This window comes from Mustelus asterias, chromosome 28 (assembly GCF_964213995.1).
Source record: "Mustelus asterias chromosome 28, sMusAst1.hap1.1, whole genome shotgun sequence".
Lineage (NCBI taxonomy): Eukaryota > Metazoa > Chordata > Chondrichthyes > Carcharhiniformes > Triakidae > Mustelus > Mustelus asterias.
In genome coordinates this window covers 28016791-28037628 of record NC_135828.1, presented here as the reverse complement: position 1 = coordinate 28037628, position 20838 = coordinate 28016791, and positions in this window count along the sequence as shown.

Sequence of the window (20838 nt, the reverse complement as noted above, 5' to 3'; positions counted from 1 at the left end):
TGACTCTCACTGGGGTACGGGTCCCACTCACACTGACTCTCACTGGGGTACAGTTCCACACACACTGACCCTCACTGGGGTACGGGTTCCACACACACTGACTCTCACTGGGGTACGGGTTCCACACACACTGACTCTCACTGGGGTACAGTTCCACTCACACTGACTCTCACTGGGGTACGGGTCCCACACACACTGACTCTCACTGGGGTACGGGTTCCACACACACTGACTCTCACTGGGGTACGGACTCCACACACACTGACTCTCACTGGGGTACGGACTCCACACACACTGACTCTCACTGGGGTACGGGTCCCCACACACACTGACTCTCACTGGGGTACGGGTTCCACACACACTGACTCTCACTGGGGTACGGGTTCCACACACACTGACTCTCACTGTGGTACAGTTCCACTCACACTGACTCTCACTGGGATACGGGTTCCACACACACTGACTCTCACTGTGGTACAGTTCCACTCACATTGACTCTCACTGGGGTACGGACTCCACTCACACTGACTCTCACTGGGGTACGGACTCCACACACACTGACTCTGACTGGGGTACGGGTTCCACACACACTGACTCACTGGGGTACAGTTGCACACACACTGGCTCACTGGGACACAGTTGCACACTGGATCTTGCCATGTCTTGTGCTGCAACTCCTATATTGCAGCAGGAACTGCACAGTTTGTCTGACTGTGAATCTATTTTGATCTCCCGGTGTTGTGAAAGTTGCTGTGTGAATGCTGGCCGGTTGCTGTTTCTTGTGTAAATGTTTGTATTGCTTCAGTGACGATTGTTACTGATGCGTTATAGATTTTCCAGCTTCAGTTTTTTCCAGTGAAGGATTGTGCCTCCTCTCCTGTAACAATCCGAATCTGTGTCAGGCATGGAGCTAATGGAAATGATCAGAAGGGAATGAACACTTGACAATCACAGCAGTGTAAAATATCCAGCATATTAAACTGCAGCTAACACATCCTGCCTCTGATTTACACACACACGCAGACTCCAAGACTCCCCTGTCATCCCAACTCTTCAGAACTCGTGACCCTTGTCCCATTTCCAAATGACCAGTGGGACCTCAGTCACAGGCTGTGGGACAGCAGCATTGGAAAGTTTGCTGGCTCCATTACAGTCTGTTTTTTCCTGTTTTTTTATTAAATGGTTGCAGTGCAATTCAGTGCCATTTCTTACAAGTTTCCGGCATGTTTGGGGTCCAGTGGTTTAAACATTTGTAACAAAGTTACTCTTTTGACAACTTTGAATGGCTGGCTGTATGAGGATTACAGTGACGTTGCTGGAATTTGGCTGCATCAGTAACCATTGGGGTCATAGAAACATAGAAGATAGGAGCAGGAGGAGGCCATTCGGCCCTTCGAGCCTGCTCCGCCATTCATTACGATCATAGCTGATCATCCAACTCAATAACCTAATCCTGCTTTCTCCCCATAACCTTTGATCCCATTCGCCCCAAGTGCTATATCCAGCCGCCTCTTGAATACATTCAATGTTTTGCATCAACTACTTCCTGTGGTAATGAATTCCACAGGCTCACCACTCTTTGGGTGAAGAAATGTCTCCTCATCTCCATCCTAAATGGTCTACCCTGAATCCTCAGACTGTGACCCCTGGTTCTGGGCTCCCCCACCATCGGGAACATCCTCCCTGCATCTACCCTGTCTAGTCCTGTTAGAATATTATAAGTCTCTATGAGATCCCCTCTCATTCGTCTGAACTCCAGCGAAAACAATCCTAACCTGGTCAATCTCTCCTCATACATCAGTCCCGCCATCCCCGGAATCAGCCTGGTAAACCTTCGCTGCACTCCCTCGAGAGCAAGAACATCCTTCCTCAGAAAAGGAGACCAAAACTGCACACAATACTCTAGGTGTGGCCTCACCAAGGCCCTGTATAATTGCAACAACACATCCCTGCTCCTGTACTCGAAACCTCTCGCAGTGAAGGCCAACATACCATTTGCCTTCTTTACCGCCTGCTGCACCTGCATGCTTACCTTCAGCGACTGGTGCACAAGGACACCCAGGTCCCGCTGCACACTTCCCCCCTCCCATTTACAGTCATGTTGGGGGACACCTGGAAGAGTTGCCATGGCGACACACAGTGGGGGATGAGGGGTAGGGTTGCCACAGGACAGCTCTTGGTTTGGGTTGCTGAGTTTGCTTATCACACTCGAGGCAGTAAGTGAACCAGTTTGTACCCATCTTCAAGGTGAGGGAAATCACCCTCAAACTTTTCCCAAATTAACATTGAATTAGTGAGGAAGCTGGCGGGAGTGGGAGGGTAGATATGGTGATTGTCCCATCAACCATCAATCTCAGAGTAAGGAAACCAATCAGGGAGCAGGGTGGGGTTCACACTGGTGAGCTCAGCTTTCTGTTCCAGAACCTTCTCCAAAGCTAACTGGCAGCCATGAGGCTGTAAGCCTCTGCATTTTAGTTATATTTGATTTGATTTATTATTGTCACATGTATTAACATACAATGAAAAGTATTGTTTCTTGCGCGCTATACAGACAAAACATACTGTTCATAGAGAAGGAAAGGAGAGAGTGCAGAATGTAGTGTTACAGTCATAGCTAGGGGTGTAGAGAAAGATCAACTTAATGCGAGGTAGGTCCATTCAAAAGTCTGACAGCAGCAGGGAAGAAGCTGTTCTTGAGTCGGTTGGTATGTGACTTCAGACTTTTGTATCTTTTTCCCGAAGGAAGAAGGTGGAAGAGAAAATGTCCGGGTTGCGTGGAGTACTTGATTATGCTGGCTGCTTTGCTGAGACAGCAGGAAGTGTAGACAGTGTCAATGGATGGGAGGCTGATTATATGTTATGTGTAAATAAATGTCATTTACCTAACTAGTGGACAGGAATTATTACAGTGATATATAGGATAAAAGAGTCCCAAAATCATGAGAATAAAGTCACGCTGAAGTTCAGTTCACTCTGAGAAACAAGATTGTTTGCAGAAATGCCCCTATCGAATGGCTAGATCCTTTTTATGCCTTTGTGGAGATCGGACACAACGCATTGAATGTTTGGGTTACTATTTTCAGGCCAAGAAAATAGAGCAGGAGGGAAGAGAAAGGCAATCCTTCCGAGTGCATATGGGACTCAGGCCTACAATTTAATACACAGCCTCACATTCTCCAAGCGTGTCCAACTCCAAGTCATCCGCTGAGATTGCTGAATTGGTGCAAACACACGACTGCCCAAAGCCAGCAGTAATATTGCAGTGATTTAAGTTTTGGGCGGCACGGTAGCACAGTGGTTAGCACTGCTGCTTCACAGCTCCAGGGTCCCGGGTTCGATTCCCGGCTCGGGTCACTGTCTGTGTGGAGTTTGCACATTCTCCTCGTGTCTGCGTGGGTTTCCTCCGGGTGCTCCGGTTTCCTTCCACAGTCCAAAGATGTGCGGGTTAGGTTGATTGGCCAGGTTAAAAATTGCCCCTTAGTGTCCTGAGATGCGTAGGTTAGAGGGATTAGTGGGTAAAATATGTAGGGATATGGGGATAGGGCCTGGGTGGGATTGTGGTCAGTGCAGACTCGATGGGCCGAATGGCCTCTTTCTGTACTGTAGGGATTCTATGATTCAAGCAGGAGAGCCCCTAGGGAAAATATTGCAACTTATCTCAGAGTACTGCGACTTCAGAGCCACTCTCAATGATGTGCTGTGGGACCATTTAGTCTACGGGGTAAATAATCAGGCTGTCCAAAGGAAGCTAGTCGCAGAGGCAGATACAAATTTTAAGAAGGCCCTGGAAATAGCACTGGTGACGGAGAACACTGAGACAATGCACAGGAACGTCAGAGAGTGCAAAATAGCGCAATTCAGCAGTTAGGATAGGAAGCTTCGGTCAACAGTGGTGCCAAAAGCGAAGACGTAATTTTAAAATAGGAAGCAAATGTATCCACAAATAGAGTGAGAAGATTGATGCACTATCAATCAAGCAAAGACTAGTTTGTATGCAAGAACAAATAGGCTTTTATTCGCAAAAGACTTGGAGCACACCCATGCTGATGAACTGGTCCGGCGACTGAGGCAGGGGGGTTGGGAGCAGTCACCTTTATACCTGGGCCAGGGGGGGGAGGAGTCTCAGGCAGGGCCGGCAGGGGCATGCCCAGGCATGTCACACACACACACACACACACACACAGGCAATAAGCTTAACAGTGGTTTACCACAAAGATTTTAAGTAAAGTTAAAATGTATTTATTGGTGTCACAAGTAGGTTTACATTAACACTGCAATGAAGTTACTTGAAAGCCCCCAGTTGCCACACTCCGGCACCTCTTCGGGTACACTGAGGGAGAATTTGGCATGGCCAAATAGCCAATACATTGCCTAGGAATGAAGTAGAGTGTTATTGGTGCAGAGGGTAGTCACTCCCCTGATGCCTGCAGGTATAAAGAGACTGAATGTTTCTTCTGAGTAAGAGGTCTCACAACACCAGGTTAAAATCCAACAGGTTTATTTGGTAGCACGAGCCACTAGCTTTCAGAGCGCTGCCCCTTCATCAGGTGAGTGGAAGTTCTGTTCACAAACAGGGCATATAAAGACACAAACTCAATTCACAAAATAATGGTTGGAATGCGAGTCTTTACAGGTAATCAAGTCTTAAAGGTATAGATAATGTGAGTGGAGAGAGCGTTAAGCACAGGATAAAGAGATGTGTATTGTCTCCAGCCAGGACAGTTAGTGAGATTTTGCAAACCCAGGCAAGTCGTGAGTGTTACAGATAGTGTGACATGAACCCAAGATCCCGGTTGAGGCCATCCTCATGTGTGCGTATCTTGGCTATCAGTTTCTGTTCAGCGACTCTGCGTTGTCATGTGTCGTGAAGGCCACCTTGGAGAACACTTACCCGAAGATCAGAGGCTGAATGCCCGTGACTGCTGAAGTTCCCCAACAGGAAGAGAACACTCTTGCCTGGTGATTGTCGAGCGGAGTTCATTCATCCGCTGTCGTAGCGTCTGCATGTTCTCCCCGATGTACCATGCCTCGGGACATCCTTTCCTGCAGCGTATCAGCTAGACAACGTTGGCCGAGTTGCAAGTGTATGTACCGTGTACCTGGTGGATGGTGTTCTCACGTGAGATGATGGCATCCATGTCAATGATCTGGCACGTCTTGCAGAGGTTGCTGTGGCAGGGTTGTGTGGTGTCGTGGTCACTGTTCTCCTGAAGGCTGGGTAGTTTGCTGCGGACAATGGTCTGTTTGAGGTTGTGCAGTTGTTTGAAGGCAAGAAGTGGGGGTGTGGGGATGGCCTTGGCGAGATGTTCGCCTTCATCGATAACATGTTGAAGGCTCCGGAGAAGATGTCGTAGCTCCTCCGCTCCGGGGAAGTACTGGACGACGAAGGGTACTCTGTCCACCGTGTCCCGTGTTTGTCTTCTGAGGAGGTCGGTGCGGTTTTTCGCTGTGGCGCGTTGGAACTGTCGATCGATGAGCCGAGCGCCATATCCTGTTCTTATGAGGGCACCTTTCAGCGTCTGGAGGTGTCTGTTGCGATCCTCCTCATCCGAGCTGATCCTGTGTATACGGAGGGCTTGTCCGTAGGGAATGGCTTCTTTAACGTGTTTAGGGTGGAAGCTGGAGAAGTGGAGCATCGTGAGGTTATCCGTGGGCTTGCGGTACAGTGAGGTGCTGAGGTGACCGTCCTTGATGGAGATGCGTGTGTCCAAGAATACAACCGATTCCGGAGAGTAGTCCATGGTGAGGCTGATGGTGGGATGGAACTTGTTGATGTCATCATAGAGTTGTTTCAGTGATTGTTCACCATGAGTCCAAAGGAAGAAAATGTCATCGATGTATCTAGTGTATAGCATCGGTTGAAGGTCCTGTGCAGTGAAGAGGTCTTGTTCGAACCTGTGCATGATGATGTTGGCATATTGAGGTGCGAATTTGGTTCCCATGGCTGTTCTGTGTGTCTGGATGAAGAACTGGTTGTTGAAGGTGAAGATACTGTGGTCCAGGATGAAGCGGATGAGTTGTAAAATTGCATCTGGAGATTGGCAGTTGTTGGCGTTGAATACTGAGGCAGTTGCAGCAACGCCATCGTCGTGGGGGATGCTGGTGTAGAGTGTCGAGACATCCATTGTGACGAGGAGTGCTCCTGGTTCAACTGCTCCATGTGTGTTGAGTTTCTGTAGGAAGTCCGTCGTGTCGCGACAAAAGCTGGGGGTTCTTTGTTCAATGGGTTTCAGGATGCCCTCGACGTAGCCGGAGAGGTTCTCGCACAGGGTCCCATTGCCCGATACGATGGGACGGCCGGGTGTGTTTGCCTTGTGTATCTTCGGGAGGCAGTAGAGATCTCCAACGCGGGGAGTACGTGGGATGAGAGCACGGAGAGTGCTCTGAAGGTCCAGATCAAAGGTCTTGATCAGTCTGTTGAGTTGACGGGTGTGTTCTTTGGTCAGATCTGCAGGTAACTGTCTGTAGTGTTCCTCGTTGTTCAGTTGTCAGTACACTTCTTTGCAGTAATCCGTTCTGTTCAGTATGACGATGGCCCCTCCTTTATCTGCTGGTTTGATGACAATGTTGCGGTTGGTCTTGAGAGCGCGGATGGCATTGCGTTGAGCTTGGGTGATGTTCGGGGCTGTCTTTTGAGTGCAGCTGATGAATCTGGCATTGAAAGATGCCCTCATAAGAACAGGATATGGCGCTCGACTCATCGATCGACAGTTCCGACGCGCCACAGCGAAAAACCGCACCGACCTCCTCAGAAGACAAACACGGGACACGGCGGACAGAGTACCCTTCGTCGTCCAGTACTTCCACGGAGCGGAGAAGCTACGACATCTTCTCCGGAGCCTTCAACACATCATCGATGAAGACGAACATCTCACAAAGGCCATCCCCACACCCCCACTTCTTGCCTTCAAACAACCGCACAACCTCAAACAGACCATTGTCTGCAACAAATTACCCAGCCCTCAGGAGAACAGTGACCACGACACCACACAACCCTGCCACAGCAACCTTTGCAAGACGTGCCGGATCATCGACACATCTTGATGACGTGATGCCATCATCTCACATGAGAACACCATCCACCAGGTACACGGTACATACACTTGCAACTCGGCCAACGTTGTCTACCTGATACGCTGCAGGAAAGGATGTCCCGAGGCATGGTACATTGGGGAGACCATGCAGACGCTACATCGGATGAATGAACACCGCTCAACAATCACCAGGCAAGAGTGTTCTCTTCCTGTTGGGGAACACTTCAGCAGTCACGAGCATTCAGACTCTGATCTTCGGGTAAGCGTTCTCCAAGGCGGCCTTCACGACACACGACAGCGCAGAGTCGCTGAGCAGAGACTGATAGCCAAGTTCCGCACACATGAGGATGGCTTCAACCGGATCTTGGGTTCATGTCGCACTATCTGTAACCCCCACGATTTGCCTGGGCTTGCAAAATCTCACTAACTGTCCTGGGTGGAGACAATACAATCTCTTTAACCTGGTGTTGTTAAAACTCTTACTGTGTTCACCGCAGTCCAACGCCGGCATCTCCACATCATGAGTCACCATATCAGCAATTTGAGTTAGATGACGCTTCCCAAGGTTAGGTTACAATAAACACACACAAAGGTTTGTTTCAGTATACACGCCTGCCCTTTGGTGTGTCATCAGCATGTGCTATTTTCCAGAGAACAATGGAAAATCTATTGCAAGGACTGACATGAGTTGTAGGGTACTTGGATGATGTTTTGAGAATTGGATCAAAGAAGCTGAGCACCTGGCTAACTGAGAGGAGATGCTGAAGAGATTTGAAGAGATTGGAGTTCACCTTAAGAAGGAGAAATGTACTTCCCAAGCCGCTGAACTATCCTATCAGGGGTATTGTATAGATGTACAAGGACTACACCCCATAGAAGACAAGGTCAGAGCCTTAAAGGAAGCACCAGCCCCCAAAAACGCATCTGAACACAAGGCAGGCTTAGGAATGATGAGTTACGAAGGGCATTTTCTACCAATTTTGTCAATATTTTGGCTCCATTGGATATGCTGTAAAGAAGCACCAGTGTTGGCTTTGGAAGACGCGCCAGAGAGAAGCCTTTAACACAGTCAAGCAAGTGTTCCATTCATTGAGTTTATTGTTTTATTTCAACCCATTTGAGGAATTGGTTGAAACCAGTGATGCTTCTCCATATGGTGTCGGTGCCCCATAAGATTGATGGCAGATTTGAAAGGCCAATAGGGTAAGTCTCGAGACCCCTTCCAGAGGCCGAAAAGTGCTACTTGAGAAGGAAGGATTATCGATAGAATATTTGTACGGTAGGTCACTGTTTGCCACTGTTTCTGATCACAAACCGCTTTGGGGTCTTTTTAAAGAACGCAAGGCTATTCCACCAATCACATCGGCAAGAATTCAGTGTTGAGCATTAATCTTCTCCACCTACAGGTATACCTTCAAGCACCGACCTGGAACACACAGAGCAAATGTGGATGCACTTGGCCACCTGAGTGTTGCGTCCCCTCCAGTACGGCAGGAAATTGTCATAGTGTTGAATTTCTGAGGCACAACAGCAGTCTCAGTGAAACAGATCAAGTACTGGACCAGTAGGGATCCACTGCTGTCCAAAGTGAGGCACAGGATACTAATGGGTTAGGCCAATGAGCCAGTTTCTGAAGAGATGAAACCATATGTTATATGAAAAGATGAGTTGAGTTGCCAAGATGGCATCATACTTTGGGGAGCCAGAGTAGTCGTTCCCATACCAGGAAGGAAGTTGCTCCTAGCTTAATTACACAGTGCCCATCTGGGTATATCTAAGATGAAGATGCTTGCCAGGAGTTACGTCTGGTGGCATGGCATTGATGCTGACATTGAGAGCCTAGCCAAACACCGTCAACAGTGCCAATCATAACAAAGGATGCCTGCTGCAGCCCCACTGCCCCCTTGGGAGTGGCCTGGCCAGCCATGGGTACGAGTCCATGTTGATTATGCTGGTCCAGTCATGGGCACAATCTTTCTGCTCCCTGTCAATGCACACGCTAAGTGGACGGATGTGTTTGAGGTGAAGGCTCCTACATTGCATGCTGCAGTTGAAAGATTACACCACTGTTGTTCCACCCACGGAATACCTGAAACCACCGTGTGATAATGGAACAGCCTTCACGAGTGCTGAGTTTCAGAACTTCATCGCACTCAATGGCATCGAGCACATTAGGAACAGAACCCCTGGCTCCCTGGTGCTGTGAGGCAGCAGTGCTGACCACTGTGCCGCTCCCAGGAGCCACAAAACTGAGATCCCCCATTCGATTGGAGAGTGAAATGATTCATTGAGTCTCACACTAGAAGGGCTCCACGTTTAGATGCTGGGCTATGCTGTTTGAACATTACAAACTGGCAGCTTCCCTCAAAAAGCCTGCCATGATTTAACTGGCGCAAAGCTTGGGTTTTAAAAGCTAAAAGGTGGTTAGAAAAAAGAGAGACTGAAGAAAGTGAAAGGGAATGTTGATGTTCTGGGAAAGATTGAGACGTGACAATAACTTTCAATTTGATTACTGTGGATGTGGAAGGATGCACAGAATCTTATCGGGTATCTTGTGCAGGTGTGGAAAGAGAGACATACAATTCCAATGGTGCCTCTCTCAAACACAGGAGGCCCCAAAGCACTTTACAGCAATAATGTACTTCTGAAATGCCGTGACTGTGGTTAGAGGTTCAGAAACACATTGAGAACAAGCCCTTTTATCACAGAATCTGTGGGAGTTAAAAGTGTAAGAAGTGCAGGTGTGCAGTGGGACGTTATACAGACCCCAAAAATTATTTGATTTGATTTGATTTATTATTGTCACATGTATTAGTATAGAGTGTAAAGTGTCATTTCTTGTGCACTATACAGACAGAGCATACCGTTCATAGAGAAGGAAAGGAGAGGGTGCAGGATGTAGTGTTACAGTCATAGGTAGGGTGAGGAGAAAGATCAACTTAATGCGAGATAGGTCCATTCAAAAGTCTGATAGCAGCAGGGAAGAAGCTGTTCTTGAGTCGGTTGGTACGTGACCTCAGACTTTTGTATCTTTTTCCCGACAGAAGAAGGTGGAAGAGAGAATGTCCGGGGTGCGTGAGGTCCTTGATTATGCTGGCTGCTTTGTCGAGGCAGCGGGAAGTGTAGACAGTGTCAATGGATGGGAGGCTGGTTTGAGTGATGGATTGGGCTACATTCATGACCTTTTGTATTTTGTTGCGGCCTTGGGCAGAGCAGGAGCCATACCAAGCTGTGATACAACCAGAAAGAATGCTTTCTAACTTTAATTTGGAGAATTCTGCTTCAAGTATTTTTCTGACTGTACACAATGTTCTGATGTTGCATGAAGCTGCTCTGGGTCACTCTTCTGTATCTGAAATAAACCAAGATATCAGTGCCCTTTAAACCAACCCTTCCAAACAATTCAGCTGCCAAAGAGGCTTTGGAATTTGAGAGTAGCTGCACTGTCTGGGATACATTTCAGATGGACTTACTGATATGAGGATCAGTAAGTACCAGCTAAACAAAAGTGATCCTCCAATGGGTTAACAAGGCAACAGAGAGTGAAGTCCAATTAAAGACTACATTTTTAAAATGGCCTTGCACCAAAGAAGGTATTCGGACCTAGGGTACTACCTAGAGGCGGCACGGTAGCACAGTGGTTAGCACTGCTGCTTCACAGCTCCAGGGACCTGGGTTCGATTCCCGGCTTGGGTCACTGTCTGTGTGGAGTTTGCACATTCTCCTCGTGTCTGCGTGGGTTTCCTCCGGGTGCTCCGGTTTCCTCCCACAGTCCAAAGATGTGCGGGTTAGGTTGATTGGCCGTGCTAAAAATTGCCCTTAGTGTCCTGAGATGCGTAGGTTGGAGGGATTAGTGGGTAAATATGTAGGGATATGGGGGTAGGGCCTGGGTGGGATTGTGGCCGGTGCAGACTCGATGGGCCAAATGGCCTCTTCCTGTACTGTAGGGTTTCTATGATTAGAATGGGCAGCAGAAAACGGGGCCAAGGGTTTGAGGATGTTTGAAAGGGTTGGTACTGGAGGCCAGGGAAGATGGCAGCTGGAAGGACCGCAAGGAGAACAGCGGAATGGCCAGGACATTGATGAGGATTCCGAGCAGCAGCTGAACTGAGACAAGGGCTGTGGTGGCAGTATCACAGAGCTGGATGTAATCGCAGTGACAAAGAGGATGTTGGGTCAGCAGCTCAGTTCAGGGTGAAATAGGAAGCATATGTCTGCAAACGTTTCTCACTGGGACGCACAGCACACGCTACAAACTGACAGCAGCCCCACCTCTCGATGCTGCATCTCCTGGCTGACAAACCAGAAGCAGATCATTGACTCAAGTGCCGAAGGAGAGAATTAATCTCTTCTTGGAAAGGCACGAGTTGATTAGGGATAGTCAGCATGGCTTTGTCAGGGGGAGGTCATGCCTAACAAATTTGATAGAATTTTTTGGAAAAAGCAATTGAATGTGTGGATGAGGGAAGTCCAGTTGCTGAAATTTATATGGATTTTAGCAAAGCCTTTGACAAAGGCCCACGTGGGAAACTGACTGAGAAGCACATGGAATTCAGGGAAGCTTGACGAGCTGGATCTGAATCTGGCTTAGTAATGAGACATATAGGGTGGTGATAGAAGGCTGTTTGAGTGACGGGAGGCTGGTGTCCAGCGGTGTACCACAAGGTTCAGTACTGGGACCTTTACTGTTTGTTATAGATATAAATGATAGAGATGATAATGTGGAGAGAATGATAAGCAAGTCTGCAGATGACACCAAGATTGTTAGGGTGGTTAATAGTGAAGAAGATGGTTGTAGATTGCAGGAAGATATCGATGGGTTGGTCAGATGGGCAGAGCAGTGGCAGATGGTATTTAACCCGGATAAGTGTGAGGTGACGCACTTTGGAAGAATAAACAAGATGAGGGAGTATTTAATGAATGGCAGGACACCGGGAAGCTCAGAGGAACAGACGGAGCTGGGGGTAATTATTCACAGATCCCTGAGGTCAGCAGAGCAGGTGAATAGGATAGTTAAAAAGACATATGGGACAGTGGCTTTTGTCAGTCGTGGCATAGGGTATAAGAGCAAGGAGGTAATGTTGGAATTGTGCAGAGCATTGGTTAGGCCACAGCTGGAGCACTGTGTGCAGTTCTGGTCGCCTCACTGTAGGAAGGATGTGATTGCACTAGAGGGGGTACAGAGGAGATTCACCAGGATGTTGCCTGGGCAAATGAGGGTTTTAGCGTCAGGCTGGAGGAAGCTGTGGAGGATTGGGTTGTGTTAGAGACAGACTGTTCACAATCTATATTGTCTCTAACACAGTTCGATCCTCCAAAGCTTCCTCCGGCCTGACGCTAAAACCCTCATTGGCACAGGGTTCATAGAAACATAGAACCCCTCCGGTGCAAACTTGCTTGAGTTCTTTGAGGACATAACCAGCAAGGTGGATAGTGGGGAGCCGATGGATATGGTGTATCTAGACTTCCGGAAGGCAAAACAGACTGGTCCAGAAGGTGAGACAACAGGGGATTAAGGGTAGAGGACTGGATTGGATTGAGGATTCGCTGACTGACAGAAAGAAAAGGATTGAGATAAATGGGTCCTTCTCTGGCTGGCGAAATGTAACTAGCGGGGTGCCGCAGGGGTCAGTCCTCAGACCCCAACTGTTCACAACCTATATCAATGATCTGCAGACAGGGACAGAGTGTAACACAGTTATGGGTAGTATAGGATAGATATAGGCTAGGAGAATGGGCCAAAATTTGGCCGATGGAATTTAATGTGGATAAGTGTGAAGTTATCCATTTTGGCAGGAAAAAAAAGGCAAATTATTACCTAAATGGAAAGCAGATTCCGGGCCGAGGAATGCGGGTGTCTATGTTCATGGATTAAAGAAAGTCGATATGCAGGTTCAGACATAATAAAAAAGGCAAATGCGATGCTGGCATTTATTGCAAAGTAGAGAAGTGTTGTTGCAATTGTACAGGGTGTTGGTGAGACCACATCTGGAGGATTGTGTCCAGTTTTGGTCTCCTATTTGAGGAAGGATGTTGCAGCATTGGAGGCAGTTCAGAGGAGGTTCCCCAGACTGATTCTGGGGATGAAAGGGTTGACGTATGAGGAGAGATTAAACAGTTTGGGCTTGTACACTCTGGAGTTTAGATGGATGATCGAGGTATATAAAATTTAAAAAGGGATTGATAAAGTAAACATAGTCCAAATGTTCCCTCTTGTGGGTCAATCTAGAGCGAGAGGGCACAGGTCTAGGTTGAGAGGCGGTAGATTTAAAACTGAGATGAGGAGGAACTACTTCTCACACAGGGTGGTGAATTTGTGGAACTCGCTGCCCCTTCGCGCAGTGGAGTCTGAATCATTGAATGATTTCAAGAGGGAGATAGATATATTTCTAATAAAAATAAGAAAGAGGGATATGGGGAACAGGTGGGGAGGTGGATTTGAGACCAGGGAAAGATCAGACATGATCTGATTGAATAGCAGAGCAGGCTTGAAGGGCTCCTAATTCCTGTGTTCCTTGAAGAAGGCCATCCAGCCCATTGAGTCTGCGCCAACTCATGGCGGAGCATCTCACCCACTAGGTAAAGGATGGAATCCATTGTGAAAGAGTAGATTTTATAGATATTGGCTTTGACCTTCTCATTTTTTGATGGGGGGAAATTGTGGTTTAATTGGTGAGTGGATGGTAGACAGGAAGTCCTGACATTGCACTATTCTCTCTGTGTTTTTATTGTTGTGGCTGGGGTAGTTATAGTTCATTGTCGAGATGAACAATCCATTTACTGACACAGTCTGGATGGTTGTGATGCCATCAGGAGGGCAGGTATTCAGAGTGTGGTTCAGCAATGCTCTGACTCCAATGGTCACAGTCACAATGTTAGCTGCTTCATGTCCCTGTGCAGTCAGTGGACACACCTTCCCTGGTCTATCTTCAAGTGGTTGAGAGTTCTCCAGATTTTCTGTGGAAGATTGGAATCTGGGACTTCACCATAGGATCATAGTCATAAAGCGCAGAAAAGACCCTTCGGCCCATTAGAATCAGAATCAGAAACCCTACAGTGCAGAAAGAGGCCGTTCGGCCCATCGAGTCATAGAAATCATAGAAACCCTACAGTACAGAAAGAGGCCATTCGGCCCATTGAGTCATAGAAATCATAGAAACCCTACAGTACAGAAAGAGGCCATTCGGCCCATCGAATCTGCACCGACCACAATCCCACCCAGACCCTACCCCCATATCCCTACATATTTTACCCACTAATCCCTCTAATCTACACATCCCAGGACACTAAGGGCAACTTTAGCATGGCCAATCAACCTAACCCGCACATCTTTGGACTGTGGGAGGAAACCGGAGCACCCGGAGGAAACCCACGCAGACACGAGGAGAATGTGCAAACTCCACACAGACAGTGACCCAAGCTGGGAATCGAACCCAGGTCCCTGGAGCTGTGAAGCAGCAGTGCTAACCACTGTGCTACCATGCCGCCCCAACCACAATCCCACCCAGGCTCTATCCCCATATCTCCACATATTTACCCGCTAATCCCTCTAACCTACGCATCCCAGGACACTAAGGGGCAATTTAGCATGGCCAATTAACCTAACCCACACATCTTTGGACTGTGGGAGGAAACCGGAGCACCCGGAGGAAACCCACGCAGACACAAGGAGAATGTGCAAACTCCACACAGACAGTGACCCAAGCTGGGAATCGAACCCAGGTCCCTGGAGCTGGGAAGCAGCAGTGCTAACCACTGTGCTACCTGTGCTGCACCAACAATATCTACCACTAAAATCACGCTAATTCAATTTTCCAGCACTTGTCCCATATCCTTGAATGTTATGATATTTCAAGTTCTCATCCAAATACTTTTTAAAGGTTGTAAGGTTTCCAGCCTCCACTCCCTTCCCAGGCAGTGCATTCCAGATTCCCACCTCTGAGTGAAATTCTTTTATCTCAAATCCCCTCTGAATCTGGTGCCCCTCACCCCGAATCTGTATCCCCTCATGATTGACCCCTCAACCAAGGGGAACAGCTGCTCCCTATTCCGCCTGCCTGGAATCTCTGGCCGTCCCTGTCGTGTATGCGGTTTAACAACACCAGGTTAAAGTCCAACAGGTTTATTTGGTAGCAAAAGCCACACAAGCTTTCGGAGCTGCAAGCCCCTTCTTCAGGTTTGTGAACAGAATTCCCACTCACCTGAAGAAGGGGCTTGCAGCTCCGAAAGCTTGTGTGGCTTTTGCTACCAAATAAACCTGTTGGACTTTAACCTGGTGTTGTTAAACTTCTTACTGTGTTTACCCCAGTCCAACGCCGGCATCTCCACATCGTGTATGTGGTTCAGCAGACAAGGGTCACTTGACTTGAGGAATCAATGGGAACTGAGTGTGAGCGATCACACCACAGGGTGGAGTCCTCTCTCGGGCAGAATACATCCAGCAACCATGTAGTTAACACCATAAAGACTGGAGCATGACGCCAGGGCAGCCTGGAGCTGGAACTCCTCTACCTAGTTTCTCTGAACAATAAATATCTTTGGTTCCTAACAAAGTCTGAGATCTCTTGATGACTCAAATGCCACGACATATAGTGACGATGAGGACCGAGTCAATCGAATGGCACAGCGGTCTGTTTGAGTAATGTGCCAGTCAAGGTTGACTCAACAATGTGTGCAAGCTGTGACATATGAGTGTGAGACTTGCGGCAGAGCTCAGTGTATGAGGGTGAGGTGAAGCTCTGAATGTGAAGTATGAATCCTGATTGCTAGAGATTGCTGATAGGTGAGTAATGGGTGTGTGGTGCATGCAGCAGTTGCCTGAAGCTAGTCATATGATAGGTGGGATACGGCAATTAAAGATGCATTCACTGACTTTAGCCACTCACTTGTGTGTGGTCAGCAAACCTCTGCCACTATATACTGTAAAAAGTTAATCTATTATTCACAAGTAAAGCTTACATTAACGTTGCAATGAAGTTACTGTGAAATTCCCCTAGTCGCAACACTCCGGCGCCTGTTCAGGTCAATGCATCCTAACCAGCACGTCTTTCAGACTGTGGGAGGAAACCGGAGCACCCGGAGGAAACCCACATAGACACGGGGAGAATGTGCAAACTCTGCACAGACAGTGACCCAAGCCGGGAATCAAACCCGGGTCCCTGGCGCTGTGAGGCAGCAGTGCTAACCCACTGTGCCACCGTGCTGCCCCTGTACTTTGCAGTACTCCGAGCTGCTCTGGGCAGTATCTGCTCTCACTGCCTTTGCAGTGTCTGTCTGTAAGGCCTCCTGGGCTAAACCTTCCTGTTGTGCATCGGAAAACTGTTGTGTTACTCTGCCCATTAGGCAGTGTTATTCCTGCTTGGACACTTCCAGCACCTACCGCAGTCAGGAAAGATCTGCTCATCAAATACCCTTGCTGCTTAGTTCAATAATCTCCATAATTTATAGAATCTGCTTTCTGAAAACCGGGCAAGGCAAAAGGATAGCATTCTCGACCACAGCCTAAAGTTTATTTATTAGTCACGAGCAGGCTTACATTAACACTGCAATGAAGTTATTGTGAAAACCCCCTAGTCGCCACAAATCCAGCACCTGTTCGGGTACACCGAGGGAGAATTTAGCATGGACAATGCACCTAACCAGCATTTCTTTTGGACTGTAGGAGGAAACTGGAGCACCTGGAGGAAACCCACGCAGACACGAGGAGAACGTGCAGACTCCACACAGAGAGTAACTCAAGCCGGGAATCGAACCTGAGCCCCTGGCGCTGTGAGGCAGCAGTGCTAACCTGCTGTGTCACCGTACCCTATAGAAGAGTTTCATGATTGTAGCATTTACACTAAAGGATTTTTCTGAGGTGGTATAATCTAACTTGGTGCACCCTCTGACATCAGTACACTGTTCCCTCCAATTCAACTTCAATACCAGGATAACTGGAATCAGACCTAACTATTTCAATGTCCACATCTTGGCCGTAGTATGAAGTGAGTAGTTTGCATCTGTCTTCACAAAGGAATGATGTGAAGGTTACACTAAAAGAGGGAAGGGAAGTTATGGACCATACAGTAATATATGGAGAAGACAAGTTCTGCATTTTGGATTTCTTAAGGGAAAATCATTTTTAACTCTTCTTTGAAGGGGTAACAGGATAGGTCATTTATTGCCCATCCCTAGTTGCCCCTGAGAAGGTGGTGGTGAGCTGCCTTTTGAACCGGTGCAGTCCCTGATGTGGAGGTTCACCCCCAGTGCTGTTAGGGAGGGAGTTCCAGGATTTTGATTCAAGGAACAAGGGCAATGCTGTTGGTGTTGTGTGCATGGAGTTCCAAAAGGAGTTTGATACAGTGCTGCACAATAGACCTGTGAGAAAGGTTATAACTCAAGGAATGAAAGGGACAGGAGCAACATGGACACAGAATTGGCTGAGTGATAGGATACAGAGAGTAGTGATTAATGGAAGTTTCTTGAGCTGGAGGAAGGTTTGTAGTGGAGTTCTCCAGGGGTCGGTCAGTGTTTTGGGCGCTTGCTTTTCCAGACATATGTTAAGGATCGAGATCTCGATGTACTTTCGATGTACGATCTCGATGCAATTTCAAAACTTGGGGGAAGTATAGTGCACTGTGAAGACAGCGTAGAACTTCAAAAGGACATAGACAAGTTGGTGGGATGGGTGGACAGGTCACAGATGAAGCTCAATGTAGAGAAATGTGAAGTGATTAATTAGGTAGGAATCATAGAACCATAGAATCCCAACAGTGCAGAAGGAAGCCATTTGGCCCATCAAGTCTGCACTGACTCTCCGAAAGAGCATCCCACTCAGGCCCTTCCCCCCCTCCCTATCTCTGTAACCCCATGCATTTACCCTAACTAATCCACCTAACCTACACAATGTTTGGACACTAAGGGGTAATTTAGCATGGCCAATCCATCTATCCTGCACATGGTTGGACTGTGGGAGGAAACCGGAACACCCGGAGGAAACCCACGCATACACAGGGAAAATGTGCAAACTCCACATAGACAGTCACCCAAAGCTGGAATCGAACCCAGGTCCCTGGCGCTATGAGGCAGGAAGAATAAGGAGAGACAATATAAACTAAGGAGCACTACTCTACAGGGGGTGCAGGAGCACAGGGCCCTGGGTTTATATGTGCATACGTTACTAAGAGTGGTCGGACAGGTTTGACAGAACAGTGTTGACACCGTACACAGTATGCTGGGCTCGGTTAGCGTCATTTTCTTTAAAAAAGATGTCAAGAGGAGATTTGATTGAGATGTTCAAAATCACGAGGGGTCTGGACAGAGTGGACAGAGAAAACCTCCCACTTGTGAAAGAATCGAGAACGAGAGGCCACAGATTTAAAGTAATTACTAAAAGAGGCAGAAGTGATATGAGGATATAGTGAGTGGTTAGGGTCTGCATTATTCTACCTGAGAGTGTGGTGGTGGCAGGTTCATAGCAACACCAAAAATAGGAGCAGGAGGAGGCCATTCGGCCCTTCAATCGTTCATTATGATCATGGCTGATCATCAAATTCAATATCCTGATCCGGCCTTCCCCCATATCCTTTGATCCCCTTCACCGCAAGAGCTATATCTAACTCCTTCATGAAAATGTACCATATTTCGGCCTCAACTACTTCCTTTGGTACCATCGGGAACATCCTTCTTGCATCTATCTTGTCTAGTCCTGTCAGAATTTTGTATGTTTCTATGCAATCCCCTGCATTCTTCTAACCTCCAGCAGATGGATGCAGAGTCAATGGACAAGGCTGCAGGCGAAGGAAACATGTAGACCATCGAAGGAGGAGAGCAGTGATGGACACGGGGATCAACAGGCTACCCTGCAGATAGTTCGAGGATACCAGGGTTGGTTACTGAGATGTTGGTGGAGAATGTGGGACTGGAGCAACCGCTGGTTGTGGAGACTAAGGAGCCGGAAGCTGCTGAAGAGTCACTATATCCAGGGTTAGTGAGTCTGCCTTTTTCATCTGTCCACCAAACTGAGGCCTACCGCTGAACTGAGGCCACCCCTGAACTGAGGCCACCCCTGAACTGAGGCCTTCCCCTGAACTGAGGCCACCCCTGAACTGAGGCCTTCCCTGAACTGAGGCCTTCCCCTGAACTGAGGCCACCCCTGAACTGAGGCCTTCCCCTGAACTGAGACCTACCACCGAACTGAGGCCACCCCTGAACTGAGGCCTTCCCCTGAACTGAGGCCTTCCTCTGAACTGAGGCCTACCCCTGAACTGAGGCCTTCCCCTGAACTGAGGCCTACCGCTGAACTGAGGCCTACCCCTGAACTGAGACCTACCACCGAACTGAGGCCACCCCTGAACTGAGGCCTTCCCCTGAACTGAGGCCTTCCCCTGAACTGAGGCCTACCCCTGAACTGAGGCCTTCCCCTGAACTGAGGCCTACCGCTGAACTGAGGCCTACCCCTGAACTGAGACCTACCACCGAACTGAGACCTACCACCGAACTGAGGCCTTCCCCTGAACTGAGGCCTACCCCTGAACTGAGGCCTACCCCTGAACTGAGGCCTACCCCTGAACTGAGGCCTACCCCTGAACTGAGGCCTACCCCTGAACTGAGACCTACCACCGAACTGAGGCCACCCCTGAACTGAGGCGTTCTACCGGAGCCCAGAAGTCTCCAGACTGTATGAACTTTTGAGTTTTCCACTGGTTTATCCTGTTTATCTAAAGCCTTACTAACCCTGTTCTTTGTTCCTCCATAGGTGTGTTTTGGATTTTATGGGGGAAGGAGAGTAGTAGCAATGCCCTTTAAGGGGGGCGGTGGGTTTTCCGAGGGCCGCATGATTGGTGAGGACCCTATGGATCTTCCCGGAGGGAAACTGAGCCGATCGGCAGCAAGGCACATATAGCGGGTCGAGGGGGGACTCGCAGTTGGAGCCAGGGTGTTGAGCAGAGCAGTCACATTGTAATCTAGTCTGACCCTGTGGGGCGGCACGGTAGCACAGTGGTTAGCACTGCTGCTTCACAGCTCCAGGGTCCCGGGTTCGATTCCCGGCTCGGGTCACTGTCTGTGTGGAGTTTGCACATTCTCCTCGTGTCTGCGTGGGTTTCCTCCGGGTGCTCCGGTTTCCTCCCACAGTCCAAAGATGTGCGGGTTAGGTTGATTGGCCAGGTTAAAAAAAAATTGCCCCTTAGAGTCCTGAGATGCGTAGGTTAGAGGGATTAGTGGGTAAATATGTGGGGGTAGGGCCTGGGTGGGATTGTGGTCGGTGCAGACTCGATGGGCCGAATGGCCTCCTTCTGCACTGTCGGGTTTCTATGATTTCTATATATTTTTCTTCATTGGGAAATAAAGCCTACTGTTAGTTCAAGCCACATCGAGTTGCCCTTGACTTACTCCAGCCACGAAGACCACAGGATCGTCGATAGATCCTCCCATGGGCTCCTGGAGTACGAGCTCCCTTATTGAGTGAGTGAAGGCTTGCCCAATGGGAAGCGGTCAGTGGGGGCGGGAGCAGGGGCGGGGTGGGCGCGGGGGCGGGGGTGGGGGCGGGGGGCGGGGGGCGGGGAGGTGTCTTTGAAAGCTGTTACTCAACCCAGTGTGGTGTTGTGGGCCCCAAGGTGCAGATTGTCTCGCTGTGGTCCCTCTTTGGTACACAATAGAAGGTCTTTGTGAGGGGAAACTTGCATTTGGCTGAATTGCTACAGGGTCCTTTACTCTTTTTAACTTTTACAAACAACTAGACTTGGGTACATGATAAAGTTTGCAGCTTAGCAAAGTAGCAGATCATGACAAGAATAGTTACAGGTTCCAGGACAGTGAAATGGGC